Source organism: Podarcis cretensis (assembly GCF_951804945.1).
Source record: "Podarcis cretensis genome assembly, chromosome: 16".
Taxonomy (NCBI): Eukaryota; Metazoa; Chordata; class Lepidosauria; order Squamata; family Lacertidae; genus Podarcis; species Podarcis cretensis.
The window spans coordinates 13,590,967-13,606,065 of NC_137186.1; the positions used below are offsets into that span (position 1 = coordinate 13,590,967).

At 44.7% G+C, this 15,099-nt stretch overlaps 2 protein-coding genes across 5 annotated transcripts in view; one reads left to right on the forward strand and one right to left on the reverse strand.

Moving 5' to 3' along the window:
- Positions 1 to 11,088, reverse strand: part of FLRT1 (fibronectin leucine rich transmembrane protein 1) — a 159,461-nt gene extending 148,373 nt beyond the window's left edge. For both annotated transcript variants that reach the window (XM_079958068.1, XM_079958067.1), the window contains exon 1: positions 10,783 to 11,088. The gene's annotated coding sequence lies outside the window, so the exon portion shown is untranslated. The remainder of the gene's footprint in view (positions 1 to 10,782) is intronic.
- The window catches only part of MACROD1 (mono-ADP ribosylhydrolase 1), a 321,478-nt gene that overhangs the window by 195,926 nt on the left and 110,453 nt on the right, over positions 1 to 15,099 (forward strand). The gene's annotated exons all lie outside the window — the stretch shown is intronic.

The window sequence follows — 15,099 nt, forward strand, 5'->3', positions numbered from 1 at the left end:
TTCTTTCTCTCTTAAACCCAGTGACTGTCATGTCTCCGTCTCACAGCAAACTCAGGTGGTGCAATTCTTAGTGGGCTGCTTGGAAAGAAGAGGGGTTATCTGCATGCTTGGGAGAACCCGGGGTTTGCAGAAGTAAAGGTAAAGGGACCCCTGATCATTTGGTCCAGTTGTGACCGACTCTGGGGTTGCGGCGCTCATCTCGCTTTATTGGCCGAGGGAGCCGGCATACAGCTTCTGGGTCATGTGGCCAGCATGACTAAGCCACTTCTGGCGAACCAGAGCAGCGCACGGAAACGCCGTTTACCTTCCCGCCAGAGTGGTACCTATTTATCTACTTGCACTTTGACGTGCTTTTGAACTGCTAGGTGGGCAGGAGCTGGGACCAAACAACGGGAACTCACCCCGTTGCGGGGATTCGAACCGTCAACCTTCTGATCGGCAAGTCCTAGGCTCTGTGATTTAACCCACAGCGCTATGGGGGGGGGGTGGAATCCAATGGGCAATTTATACCCTCCCCCAAAATTAGTGTAATGTGGATTAAGTAGCCATGGAATGTTGACTACCAATCTTTTTAAAAAAACTGGGAGGGGAGCTGGTACAGGCTTCTGGAGGACTGGCATAACTGGCTGGCTGACTAGAACCCAGGACAGGACTGATCCTGCTAGGAGATGAGCAAGCACAGCAGCATCGTATTGCAGATTCCACATGTTCCTTTTAATAGGTAGTTCAAGTGGCTAGTTCAGAAGCAAAACTGAGTGCTACAAACAAACAAAAAATATTTATTAAGGCAGCAGTTTCAACATGCTTTGGGGACTCCCTAGGCACGCAGAAGTACGGACAATTGTAAATAAAAGGAAAGTGTTTTGTGTCACTTTAAAAACAACCAAACCAAAATGACTAGACAAATGGCTCTTAACAGAAATATTGATAGAGATACTTGTTAATCTATTAATTTTGTCTGTGGTTGAGACACAAGGAAATAGGCCGAGGGAGAGAAGAAATTGGCTTTATTTCGATTTGATGTTTGCATTTGTAACCTGCCTTTCTTCTATGAAGCTCAAGGAGGCATACATTGTTCTCCCCTTCCCAATCTTATCCTTCCAACAACCCTGTGAAATTGGTTAGGCCAAGAGGCAGTGATTGGCCCAGTGTACTTCATAGCTGAGCGGTGATTTGAACCTTGCTCTCCCAGGTCTTAGTCCAGCCCACCAACCACTACAACCATCACTGATTCTCTCACACTGACTTGCTCAAGGCCCAAACATCTCCTAGTGAGTATCCTAAAGAGGAGATGTACTGTGCAATTTTTTTCCTCAGAGATGTCTGGCTGTCCCAGGTTGGGAACAGGACGCTAGGGTAAGTGGGCTTTTTCCTGGCCCCTTTATTCCTCTCCAGCACCTTGTGTGCCAAGGCCCCGTGCCCTGTAGTTCCCCATTGATTAATAAACACACCAACACGAGTGTTTTGGATTATGGGCTAAACAGGCCACAACTTTATTGCTTACAGATGTGAGCAGTTTGGCTTAGGCATTGGGTGAAACCAGGCGTGGAGGCAAGAGGGAAGCCCCCAGCTGCACCGCGATTTAAATTACCTGCGGCCACACTTCCCACTGGCATAGATTGGCCGGGCGGGGCTGACATGGCTGAGATTGACACAGAGGGGGGGGGGCGTTAATCTCCCACCCCCTAGCCGGGTCACTAAAAGGGCCCGGATGCCTGCTGCATTGCTGCCCACCCCAGAAGATGAGCGGGCTTGCTAAGTCCTTCTCTGTTCAAAAGAAAATAACACACAAACGCACATACTGCCCCAAACAATACTCTTAATAAAGTTGCTTTTTCTCCCAGAAAGTCAGGAGGAAAGGGCCTTTGTTCTCTGGTACTTTTCCACACACAGGATACCATTACTAACTTTATGAAATTCACTGTCAGGAGATATACTTTGTAGTGACGATGGAGGCCACAGAAAGCTTTCAAAAGAAACTGGCCAAATTTGCAGAGGAGGAGGTCTGTCGTTGGTCGCTAAACCATGATCATGAAAAGGAAGCCCCAGCTTCAAAACACAGCTGAGTATCGGCTGCTGGGGGGCAATAGCAGAAAAGGCTCTCACCTTCCATTTCTTTAGATAAAATATAAATAAATAAATATTTTATATTAAATAACATAATAATATTTAATAATAAATAAATAAATATATAATAATATAATATAATTAATATAATATAATATAATATAATATAATATAATATAATATAATATAATATAATATAATAATCAGAGCTGTCTAGTCATTTTGGCTTGGTTGTTTGGGGTTGTCTGTCTGACCACTGTTGAAAACAAGATGATAAACTAATCCAGGGATAGGAAGCCTCACTTCCAGGGACCAAATGCAAACCTCTCTGTCTGTCCCTTGGGAAACCAGCCATGTCACACACCCTGTTCCAGCCCTGCCATGCACACACACACACACACACCTTGAGAGTTTTTGCTTGGCTGGAATGTGTTATAGAACTCTGATCACATTTCTTGCTTACCTGGATGTAGGCTAGAGAGGTGTGTTTGTGTATGGAAATAAGCCTACTTTACAAAGGTAACATTTACATTTGTTGCTCCGCCTGCTTTGCCTCTGGCCCCACCTGCCACTGGCATGAAGGTTGCACCAAAGGGAACAGGGACTTCCAGCTGAGAAAAGTTCCCCACCCATGACACAGAATCACAGAATTGCTCCAGGGCCCTTCAAAAACTGCAGCCAGCACTGAGGTGGGTCTTTGGGCTGATCCAGTAAAACCTTTTGCTTACGTTCCAGGGCAAGCAACCATTAATATGAAACATCTCAGAAATTCAAAGCACCCGTTTGCCAACAACAACACACCCAGATCCCCTCTTGCAAAAGGAGCGGCATGTGGTACATTGTGGCCTTGTGGCCACAGTGCCATGGTCATCGACATACCTACATACATCTTTCCCCGAAACAGCAGCAACAAAGCAGAAGGCACTGACCCAGGAGCAGAGCTCTTCCAATCTTGTTGGGAGAGGCTCCTGGCTTTCTGTGCTGGCTGCTTGGCATGCGCTGCTTTACTGTCAAAAGCAGGGAAGGGACCCGCCTGGCACCGGCCTGACAGCTTGCCAGGCCCCCTTCACCCGCGGGTGGCAGAGTCCATCTCCCAGAGCCCAGGAAGGTGATTAGAGATGACAATGTCAGAAGCCTTGCGCTCTGCCGGGAGCCTGTGGGACGGACGCAGCGGGGAGAGTGGATCTGTAGGGCAGACATCCAACCTCCGCACGTATGCACACACACACACACACACACACACACACACACACACACATGTGCCTGACCTCTCGGTGGCCTTGCTGTTCAGCGACCCGAAGCACAGGCAGTTCAGACAATCAGTAAGCAGTGAAGCAGCACTGGGTCTTGGATTTGGGGTGGGGGAGCACCCTCCTTAATATCCCCAAAGTGGGACATGCAAAAACAGACTGGACCTTCTTAGGAGGTCCGTGCAGAGTGGCAATCTCTGCCATCTCCAGGTCAATCTCTGCCATCTCCAGGTAGGGCTGGAAAAGACACCCTGATCGAAAACAAGAGCCACTGCCTGTCAGTGTAGACAGTACTGCACTAGATAGACCAGTATAAGGGAGTTTTCTATGTTCCTATGACTCCACACCTTCAAGGGGTGGCTAGCCTACTTAGGTTTTCTGTAGAAGGGCCATGGCTCAGTGGCAGGGAGAGAGAAAGGAAAGGGGGTGGTTCTTCCCACTTTTAGTTCTGGACTAATCCATCACTGGCTTCCGCCCCTACCCAAAGTTGTCCTCTGTCTAATTCCCATTTAAAGCTATAGAAGCTACCAACCCTCATTACATCTTGTGGCAGTGAGTTCCATTATTCAGTTATGCATTTGTGCAAAGAAAACTTTCCCTTTGCCAATTCTAGATCTTGTGCTGATTGGATAACCCAGATTCTAGTGTTAAAGAAGAATGAGAAAATGATATATATTTTTCTTACTTTATGGGGGGCAGGGGGCAGTAGCTCCTGATTATTAACTTGTCACTGTATCATGTCCTACATTTTAATATCTAAAAAACAAAAAAGGAGTAACTACAGAGAGAGTTTGCTAATTATTACATTTAAAATAATCAATTAATCAAAAAGTTGGTTTAAAAGCAGACAATTAATCAGCTACCTATTCTTCCATAGGTGCTCAGCAGTCCTAAATAATGAACCATCATCTTAAATGCTAAGATAGTGATAGGATGAACAATACCACAGTGTGTGTCTCCATGTCATTTCTAGAGCAAACTGTGCTTCCAGTCCTGCAGACCATGCCCACCCCCATGAAGGCTAGAAACCTGATTTTAAATAAAACACAAAAAACCATGCAGCCTGCTGGCCCACAGTGCATTATCAGGGCCACTTCCCTTATATTCACATCTCTGCCACCTCACTTCCTACACTGGACGAATAAGAATCATTGTATTGTCTATTTTCACTTTCATGGCTGCAGCATGCCTAACAACCACACTTAGAGCCTAAACGTCCAAGCCCCGCCTGGCTAGCGAATTTAGCAGCTGATTGTCTCAACAGCCCCACCCATCCTGCCCAGCCCTGTTTGCCACTCCTAGCCAACTGAGCAGCCTCAGACATCCTCATCATGGACGACCTTCTCCTGTGTCTCCAGCTGATTGGTGCACTGGCATCAGCCTCCAGGCACCCGCCTCAAGTCTCCCGCCCTCCAGTAGCTCTTCAGACAGTCTCCTTCCGTAGGCTGCTGTACCAAGCCCTGCAAAGGCAAAGACCAGCCCTGGCTCAGGATGGAGAAAGGTAGCACTGGAACTAGATGCAGGCGGGATCAGCTGGTTGGCAGTTACAGTGAGCCTCTTCGAAAGACACACTGTCAGTGCCAATCAGGGCGTCTTCTTCAGTAGCAATTCTGTCTCTGCCATCTCACCCAAATATGCTCACAGACATCTCAGATGTGCTTTGGCAGACTCAAACCCAGCCTGTAGTCTTTTATTCCACACACACGTTCATAAATAGGGAAGCCAAAGGTGCACAGTTTAGCTATTTGGTTCCAGTCTTGGGGATCCTCCTCTAACAGGGTGTTGCCCATCACTGCCTTTGCAAACTGTGATGGGAAAAGGCCATGTTGCTCGTTCCCCATTTCTGTCGCATAGTCAAATAGGCACAACAGCCCCATTTCCGGAGACTGAAGGAACAGTGCTGGGAGGAAATGGTACAGGTGGTTGATACCTGCTCTCAAATCATAGCATAGTACCTGCGCAATAGGGAGGCTTCCCAGGTAGGGATGTGTAAACCTGCCAGTTTTGGTTTTTCCACGTTTCTCATTTTAAAGTCAGGTATCCACGTTCCTGTATCAACTTGCAAATTCTCATATTTTTAAAGTCACTGATGAAAATTCACCAGCATTTTGCTGCAAAATTCACTCAGCGTACATATTTTTGTAAGCGATTTCCCCTAGTATAATGCATTTTTGTATGTTATTTTTACTAATCTAGGCATTTTCATACATACTTTGCCCTAATGTGTGCATTTTTTAACCCACTATTTTGTTGGAAAACTGCATTGCAAAATTAAGAGAAGTGCAAATTTCAACAGATGGCTGCGTTTTTTGGTTTGCATAGTTTCAGCAAGAATGAATTAGGTAGATTTCCCTTTAAATGCAAACTGAACCAGATTTTCCCCCATGCCCCTAGTTGATGCCCATTCTCATGCCACAGCAAAAGGAACGATGAGATCCCTGTGCAACCAGGAAGATGGCTACCTTGCCCTACCAATGCAGAAAGTAAGGAGAGATATGTTTGGACCCATTTTGATGCTGTCCATCTGTCTTTATGAACAACACAGTAATTGTACAGGCATAACTTGGTCAGTTCCAGACCACCTCAATAAAGTGAGTCACACACACACACACACCGCAGTGTATATAAAAGATATGTTTACACTATGCTATACAGTAAAACCTCGGTTGTTGAACGTAATCCATTCCGGAAGCCTGTTCAGCTTCTGAAATGTTCAACAACCAAGGTGCGGCTTCCAATTGGTTGCAGGAGCTTCCTGCATGCAAGTAAAAGCTGTGCTGGATGTTCAGCTTCTGAAAAACGTTTGAAAACTGGAGCATTTACTTCCGGGTTTTCAGCATTCGGGAGCCAAAACGTTCCAAAATGGAGGCGTTCGGGAGCCGAGGTTTGACTGTAGTCCATTAAGCCAGGCCTCCTGACTCCAGGGGTGGGAGGGGAAAATCCCACTTCCATTCCATGCCAGCTCCACTCCCATGGCCAGAAGAAGGGCAGTGGGGAGCTTCCTTCTCCTGGAAGTGGCCGGGCTGCCCGCAGCTGCACCCTCATCCTTGTAAGGAGCAATATTTGCCAAGTGCAATAAAATGAGGTATGCCTGTACTCGCAAGTGGAACATTTGCCATTGAAATACTTCATTCACCCACCGTCTCCTGTGTTTTCTGGGGATACAGATCAAGGTGGGAGGGGGGGCATATAGCATGGCTTTATTCCCACCCGCCCGAAATCCACACAAAAATGCTTCCCAGTCTTTATTTACTTATCACAGGTGCTAATTTGTTAAATCATTACCACCTGTTGTAGACAACTTGATGGATGGTTTCCACCTTTCTGGCCTAAGTTTTATTTGTTAGAAATGAAGCCCCGGGTTCAAAATCATATCTCTCTATAAAGTTATGCCTCTCCGTATCCAGAATGTCTGTGGGTCTGACTGTCATTCCTTAGAAGGAGGCAATGATAATCTGTACATGTTCAAAACATTCTGTGAATATTCAAAATTTGATAAAACATTAATTGGTAGTCAAAATCAGCTAAAACTTTAGTCTTATTGCCATCTGACTGTCTTGGGAGACCTTCATAGAGTCATTGATAAAGGGCCAGTTTTAATTGGTTGGCTAGTGTTTCTGCGACGATTTTGGTAATTGTTGTAGAGAGCAAAAGAAAAAGGAACATTGCAGATGGCCTTCTACATATGAGTGCCTGCTTTTGTTTATATCCTCTTGGACACCATCAAACCGCTGCCCTCCAAGGCACTCAGGGTTTAGCAGATTCAGTAACATACTTAAATCTAACTGATTAATTAAGTTAGAAAATAAATAGATGATAAATCGGCTCTTTAGGATGTAACCCTATACCCACTTACCTGGGAGCAAGCCCACCTGAACTCAGTGGGACTTACTTCCAAGCAGACATGTATAGGATTGCACTGTTAATCAATTAATAGAACACAAACCTCTTTAATCAATCAGCAGCCCTAATTGCTACCTGGTGTTGCAGAATTGAGTCCCAAGCTCTGGGGGCTGCATCTGAGCAACCATCTGCTCAAACCAGCACCCCCTCTCCCGGCTTTTACACAACACACCTTCATATCCTTATGTGATTGCACTTTTCTCCCTGTTTCTTGGAAGTTCCCTCGAGGTGTGCTGCTTGATGATGACAGATGATGAAACACCCCAGAGCAGAATAGGACGCCCCCCCACCTCTGCAAACACACACACACACGCATGGGGATTTCTTCACCTCTGATTTTTTACTCTGTGGTTGCTGTGTTTATTTCTGAACACTTGCAAGACTACTTCTAGGCACAGGGGGCTAAAGAGCTGATTTGCCAAGAACTGTGAAAATTAATGCTGTGTGAATAAAAATTATTACAGAAAGAAAGAAAGAAAAAAAGAAAGAAAGAAAGAAAGATCTGTGTGTGTTTGTGTGGTTGTAACATCAGCTACAACCCCTTGTTAAATGCTTCGGAATGAGCATTTGGGGGGACTGTTTGCACAAGTCCCCCCCCCCCAAAATGATGCACACATAGGTTCCATCCCACACGCAGTCTGGGAGAAAACTTAGAAGAAGCTCAGAGGCTTTTTCTGGGCCTGACATCTCTTCCATTAGATGATCAGGACCATGTTTGCAGGGACATGGCTCTTACTATATTAAAATAAAAAGAATACTCCCTTCTTGGAGATACGGTAAATAGATAGACTATAGCTTTGTAAAATGGGTACCCTCTTTGGGGGGAAATGTCCCCGGTTTGGAATTGTACACACACACACCATGCCAGGGTAATAAGTAAATGGCACACCTATTGAGAATAGCCATTAAAGGTTAAAGTTCTGCAAACTTTGACATTCTCCTATGCAAGCCCTCTTTTGAGACTGGTAGCACATTTGCACGACCCATCCACCTCCAAGAGGTCCACACAGGGTGACTTCCTGGTCAATCACATGCTTGTTTCTCACTTGTTTCTCTTCTCCACGTTTAAACCCTCTGCAAGGCCAGGGGCCCTTCCCCGGAACATCACACACTGCAGGGCATGAAACAGCCGCCACTACTACTACTACTACTACTACTACTACTACTACTATTGCATTCAACTAAAGATTGCAGTGTTAGTTCTAGCACGTACACACCCATGTGGAACCCAACCCCCCAAAAAACTCCACACCCTTTCTTCTCCCATTCCCAGATAAGCAAAACACGTAGTAGAGATTAGATGCTGTCCAACTGAAAACACAAAGGCAGACTTTAAGGGGTGGGTGGGTGTGAAACAGGCACAGAATAAAAGATTGAAAAATGGGGTCATAAGTAAAGCCACAAGCCTAACTTTGAAAAGTGCGTAAGACTCTTAAAAGCTGCATAGGCCGAGGAATAAACAAACCCAAACATTAATGCACTTAGTAAAATCAAACTGAAAAGCAGCCACAAAATCCATGAAAGCAAATTGACCGGTGGGGGGGGGGGACAAACGTCTGCTCCTTTTCCTCTCTCCAATTGTCATCCACTGGAAAAGCCCAGGTTCAAGGGAGCACAGAGAGGGGGAGGGGGAGCCTGTGCAAAGCTTAATTAAGATATTGGGAGAAACTTAATTCCGAATAAGCCCAAAGTTTGGAAGTTTACAATCTTATATCCTTTAGGGAAACACTCAAACATACTGTAATAAGCGGTGCCTCGGGTCTGGGCATGATGCAACTTTCCCCACCAAGCCGTCTTAGTCTAGGACAGAGGCTGCTCTTAGCTCTTCTGATATATCGTGCTTTGTTTACTTAAAATCAATGCTCTGCCTCATGGAAAAAGAAGGGGTGGGGGAGAAAGATGGGATGGCTTGACAATATGAGATTAAAAGCTTTACTAATATAATAATCTCCCTTTTGCCCTTCTCTATCACCTGCCACCTAAGCTCCTTGCAAACATCCATTAATTAAAGCTTCCCAACTTTCACATTCACTGTGTCGCCATTTTTAAAAATGAAATAAATCTCAAAATCTTTGAAAGTTGCAAGGGGAGGAGGGGGAAAACATGTAGGGTACCCCCCCCTTTCTAACTAGTAGACTCCGAAAATAGATCTATACACCTCGGTATAAACTGTAGATCATAATGCCAACTCAGAGCCGGGAAAATGAAGAGTTTGCAAATCAAATCCACATATTCGTTTTCTTTGGGTGGGTGGGGGAATGCTCTCTATTTGGGCTGCACAAATCATCAGTAAATCAGAAAACAAATCTTGCTGAAGGCTTGTTTTAAAACCTTGGAGAAGAAGAGTGCAGAAGAGAGCACTCTGTTGTCAACAGCTGGGACCCAGACCCAGAATATCGGTTTCCATTTGCTTTGCTACAATTTGGATTTCAGCGCAATTTAAATAAAAAAACACAAATTACTATCATTTTAAAATTTGGCTTTTATATGTGACAATTGCCAGCCTACTGAGACAGCTGGTTTCCTTTCGATGCCAGTTTTGTGGGGTGGGGAGAAAGGGAGATGCAAGACATGTCATATATATGGTAAGATGTATCTATATTGCCAAACTGTTCTCCTGCGCCACTCTCCAGAGCTGCCAGTCAGCCCTCTTTGCCACTCCTGGTGAGAAATCAAATATTTTGCCATTTTGGGGGAAAGATGGCAAAGTGTTAGGAGTGCCGTTCCCATGCCTTGTCCATGGAAAATACCTTCGAATGTCTCTATTTGTGTACTGGGATGTGCGGCTCTGCTATGCATGAGAAACCCACCAGACAAAAACGCAACCCAAAACACGCGTGCAAAAGACGAACACAGAAGAAGAAAAATATATTTCCCATGGCTAATCAACAACCCCCTGCTTCCATTCAGGTGTTGTTAACACAGTCTCAAAAGCATCAACATTCCACACTTGCAAATGACCGTCAGTACTTCGCACAGTGTTGCTAAACTGTAATTTCCCCCTCCCCATATCAAATGTCCAAATCACAAACATCAGAAAAACAGCAGCAGCAGCAAACACTTTAAAAGTGCCACTGGGCATCATCGCCATCATTTATGTTCCATTGTTTAAAAAAGAAAGGGGGGGATAGAGAAGAAAGATTATCCTTTTCATCTCCCTTAGAAATTCTGGTGGCTTTTTTTTTTTTTAATCCACTACATATTTGCCAAACCCACCAGCAATTTCATTAAAAATAAACAGAACGAAAGTAGCAAAATGCCTAATGGGAAGACAGGATCAAAACCTGCCGCAAATATCCTGGTGAATTACCCTTTCTCTTTTCCTATGTTTGAACTGCTGTGTTGTTTGGGCATTTGTTTGTTTCGGGTTCCTTAATAAATCTACAGACACACAGTCCAATTCAGGCACTTGAACCCCCCAGCTCCATCTCATCAGCTCTCCTTGGCTGATCAGTTCTGCAGGGCAAATCCTTTCCTCTTTTGGTAGCCAGGTATCCTTGACTCTTCAAAATGCAACATTTGTAGATATAGAAATATAAGGGATAAAACGACATTGCCTTACCTGATCGGAGGAGGAGGGTTTGTGCTGTATGGTTGGGGATGGGCAGAGAAGCCCTCTCTCTCCCCTTTGCAAAGTTTATCACGACAGCCAGCCGCTTATTCCAGTAGCAGGAGCAAAATAACCGATGGAGAAGAGAATAGGAGATGGCATGGTGGGGGTGCAGAGCAGGGGATACAGCATTGAGAGGTGGTGGGGACGTGAGAGAGAGAGAGAGAGGGATAGAAATGAAAGGGATTAGGCCAGGGGTATTGTTCCTGTAAGGAGCAGAAGGCAGTGAGATGTCGAGATCCCTGTGTGTGTGTGTGTGTGCCTGTGTGCCACACGCTCCGGAAAGGGAGGATGCTGTGACACACACACGCCAGATGAGATCAAGAGCGCTGTTGGTTTGTACTAAGCGTTACCGCTGCTGCTGCCGCCGCCGCTGGTAATTTGGTCCAGGCTGAGGAATAGGGAGCCGTGATGCCTTTAGCATCCTTGCAAGTTTTCTTTGATCTGCATCCTCCAATCTGGACTATGCTGCACAAACATAACATTGCAAGCAGCTGCAAATGACAACTGGGTGGCTGAAATGTCAGGGGTGTAGTGGCGGGGAAAGGCTTCTCAAGCAGGAGAAGCTGCAGCTTATAGAGACAGAGAGTAGGGTTTGAATGATGGAGCCAGGTCTGAAAGGGGCCTAAGTGCTCTCCCCACCCCCTTCCTCTCTCCCTCCCTCTCTGCTGCAAAACTTGACCTTTGCCTCCTTCTTAAGATCCACTGGGCCAGACCCACTTATGGTGTAAACATGGAAGTACCTGATTTAAACTGGCCAGAGAAGAGGGGAAAATTCCCCAGTGATGTAAAGGACATAAGAATAAATAAGAGATGGTGCGATTTTAAAGTCTCGTGGCATTAAATAAATTGAGCCACACCTTCATTGGGTGCAGAGCCTGGAAAGTTCATTAAAAAAAGGAACTAGTTCAAGATTAAGATGTCCAAAAAGGAACAAATTCCAATTTACCTTTGTCCCTATTCAAAAAGAACTTGTTTGGTTCATGTTCAGTTCACAGTTCAATTCCAGTTCATCCAAATGATCCTTGGCTATCCCCACCCCCCAGTAATTCAGAAGGTTGCAAGCTGCTATGCCGAAATGTAAAATATACTTAAGAAAACTAAAACAACAACAACAACTATGGAAAAATCAAAACACGCAGATGGTGGAATATGATTTTTAAAATTTATTTTCCCCAGCAATTATGATCTTTAAGCTCGAAGAGTCTAATGAATAAAAACCACAGGTATGAGAATGAAAATTGTTCCAAGTTCTACCCAAAAATGAAATTACACCTTTCCATCTGCAGGTGAGGCAGTGGATGTGCTGGACTGTTGTCTTGCCACAGTAATGAACTGGATGAGAGCCAACAAACTGAAGCTCAATCCAAATAAGACTGAGGCACTGTTAGTGGGTGGTTCCCTAGACTGGATGGATGGGAGGTTGCCTGCTTTTGATGGGGTTACACTCCCTCTAAAGGAGCAAGTATGTACCGTAGCTTGCAGATACTTCTGGATCCTTTGCTGTCGCTTTAGGCTCAAGTGGCCTCAGTGGCGTGGAGTGCCTTCCATCAGCTTTGGTTGGTGGTCCAGCTGTGCTCCTATATGGACAGGAATAGCCTAACTTCTGTCATTTATGCTCTGGTAATCTCTAGGCTAGCTTAATGCAGCTCATTACATGTAGGGCTGCCTCTGAATACAGTTTGGAAACTTCAGCTGGTGCAGAATTCAGTGGCCAGGTTGCTCACCGCAGCAAGATGGTTTGAGCATATTACACTGATCCTGGCCTGACTGCAATGACTGCCAGTTAGTTTCCAGGCTCAATTCAAAGACTTAAATAGCTCGGGACCGCAGTACCTCAAGGACGGTCTTTCCCCATTTGAAGCAATCTGGACCCTGCAATCATCATCTGAGACCCTTCTTCATGTGCCTCTTTCATGAGAAGTCCGGAGGGTGGCAACATGAGAACTGGCCTTTTCTGTGGTGGCTCCTAGTTTATAGAATGCTCTCCCCTGGGAAGTTCGCCTGGTGCCTTCATTTTTCTATAACCAGGTCTTTGTCTGATTAACATTCTATGGCCTTTTAAATGTATTTGTGGGAGGGAGTGTTATTGGTTTGTTTTTGTTTATTTGCTTATTTTTTGTTCTCAGTTTCTATTTTTATGCTGTGGTCTGTGATCTTCGGAGGAATTGTTTTTTTTATTAAAAACAATTTTAATAAAAAATAATAACAATAAATAATTTAATCACATTTGGTTCACCTGACAATTATGGGAACTACTTTCAGGTGTTGTTCAGAGATTATTGAACCAATTCAGTGAATTAGTTAAATTGAATCAGTTCATACAAATCACCGGTTGGGCATACAATTTAGTCCTGTTACTGTACAGTGTGATGTGAGCATATCTCCATATTAGATTGTCTGGGAGGGTACAGAACGGGGGCGGGGGACCTGTAGCTTCTCCCGACTCCATCTCCAATCAGCCCCTGCCAGTATGGCTAATGGTCAGGGAGTTGCAGTCCAGCAATATCTGAAGGGCCACAGTTTTTCCGATGCCAGATATAAAAAGAATTCTGTCTAAAGTCATTGAGAACAAATTCCCGGTTGTACACTTGTTAGCATATCGTACCAAATGCTTTTCAAAGGAATACTTCTTAAAGTAGGGTACCCCCTCCAATTGTTCCCATTTTAGAGATGGAGCAACTGGGGCCAAGATCTAGGAGGTTTGAAGCCAAAGTTCAGAGGTGATCAACTGATGTGCTCACCATTGAACCACACACACATAAAGAGGGCCCGTGACTCAAATGGCAAAACAACATGCTCTCTGTGCCTCTCCAGCTAGAAAGGTGTCAAGGAGCAGAACTGGGAAAGACCTCGTTCTGCCAAAGAGAGGTTGTCATCAACGCCAAAGCATGAGGCAGCAGATACAATCAATTGTGTGTGTGTGTGTGTGTGTGTGAGAGAGAGAGAGAGAGAGAGAGAGAGAGAGGGAAGGCCTGTCTTTCTCTGACTTGAATATCTACCTCATTGCTTTCGTTAGGTGGCCTGGGGTTGTATCCAACAAAGTCTTACTCAGAGAAGATCTGTTGAAATTAATGGACCTAAATTAGCCGTGTCTATGCAGCTTTGTCACGCTGGCCACGTGACCCAGAAGTGTCTCCGGACAGCGCTGGCCCCCGGCCTCTTGAGTGAGATGGGCGCACAACCCCAGAGTCTGTCAAGACTGGCCCGTACGGGCAGGGGTACCTTTACCTTTATTAACTTCAGTATGTCTACTCTGAGCAGAACTAGCATTGGCTACAACCTCTGGATTATTATACTGTACTGTGAAACAAGGGAACAGAAAATGCTCTCACTCAGTACTATGCATAATTTTATAAACTTCTCTCATGGGTTCCCTTGCTGCTGCTGCTGCTACCACTGCTGCTTGTAGTTGCTGTTAATAATAATTAAATTTATATACTGCCCTTCCTCCCAAAGGATCCCAATGCAGCAGCTGTATTCTTTCTAAACCAGGAACAGGGAATCTGTGGATCTGTTAGAGCCCAGCAGTAAGGGGGGGGGGATTCAATTCGCATTTAATGGCAGACCTTCCTAACTTGTACTTTCCAAAGCAATTCAAGAACTGAAACACAGCCATCCTCTGAAATTCATACTTCTCTGAATTTTGCAATGCAGCTCTCCGGCCAAGTAGTGTGTACAAAACTGCATATAGTAAGACTGCAACCTACATGCATTTAATGTGCACATTCAGCTTTATGTGCTTGGCAATTAATTTTTTTAAAAAAGGGGGATAGGAAGGGGCAGGTGTTTGGGGGAAAAAGACACTGGCAATCCCACCTGCCATTGAACCAATGTGTTTTGACTATACGTGATTTTGTCTATAGGTTATGTTCCTCAGAATGTAACCTCTGCGGAAGTTGTGGGCTTACTGTAAACTAGGCTAATGTGTGCATACAAAAGAACATACCAAAAGAACATATTAGGGAAAATTGCTTTGCCAGATGAGTATAATAGCAAAACTGTATAAAAAAAATTTGTATACAGTATTAGGATAACCTTGGCATGGAAAAGCAACTGAATTTAAAAGAAAAAATCCTCAAACCAATGTTGAAATGTGGAGAACGTAAGATTTGAAAAATGAGAAACTTAAGAGAACTTTAAATTGACAAATTTCCCCATCCCTACCTGTCCTCCTTTGGGCTGTGAAGCCGTTTTGCTGAAGCCACGCCACCTGCCATCAGGTGTGTATTCAAATGGATAGTTTTAGATTGATCTTAAGCTGCTTTC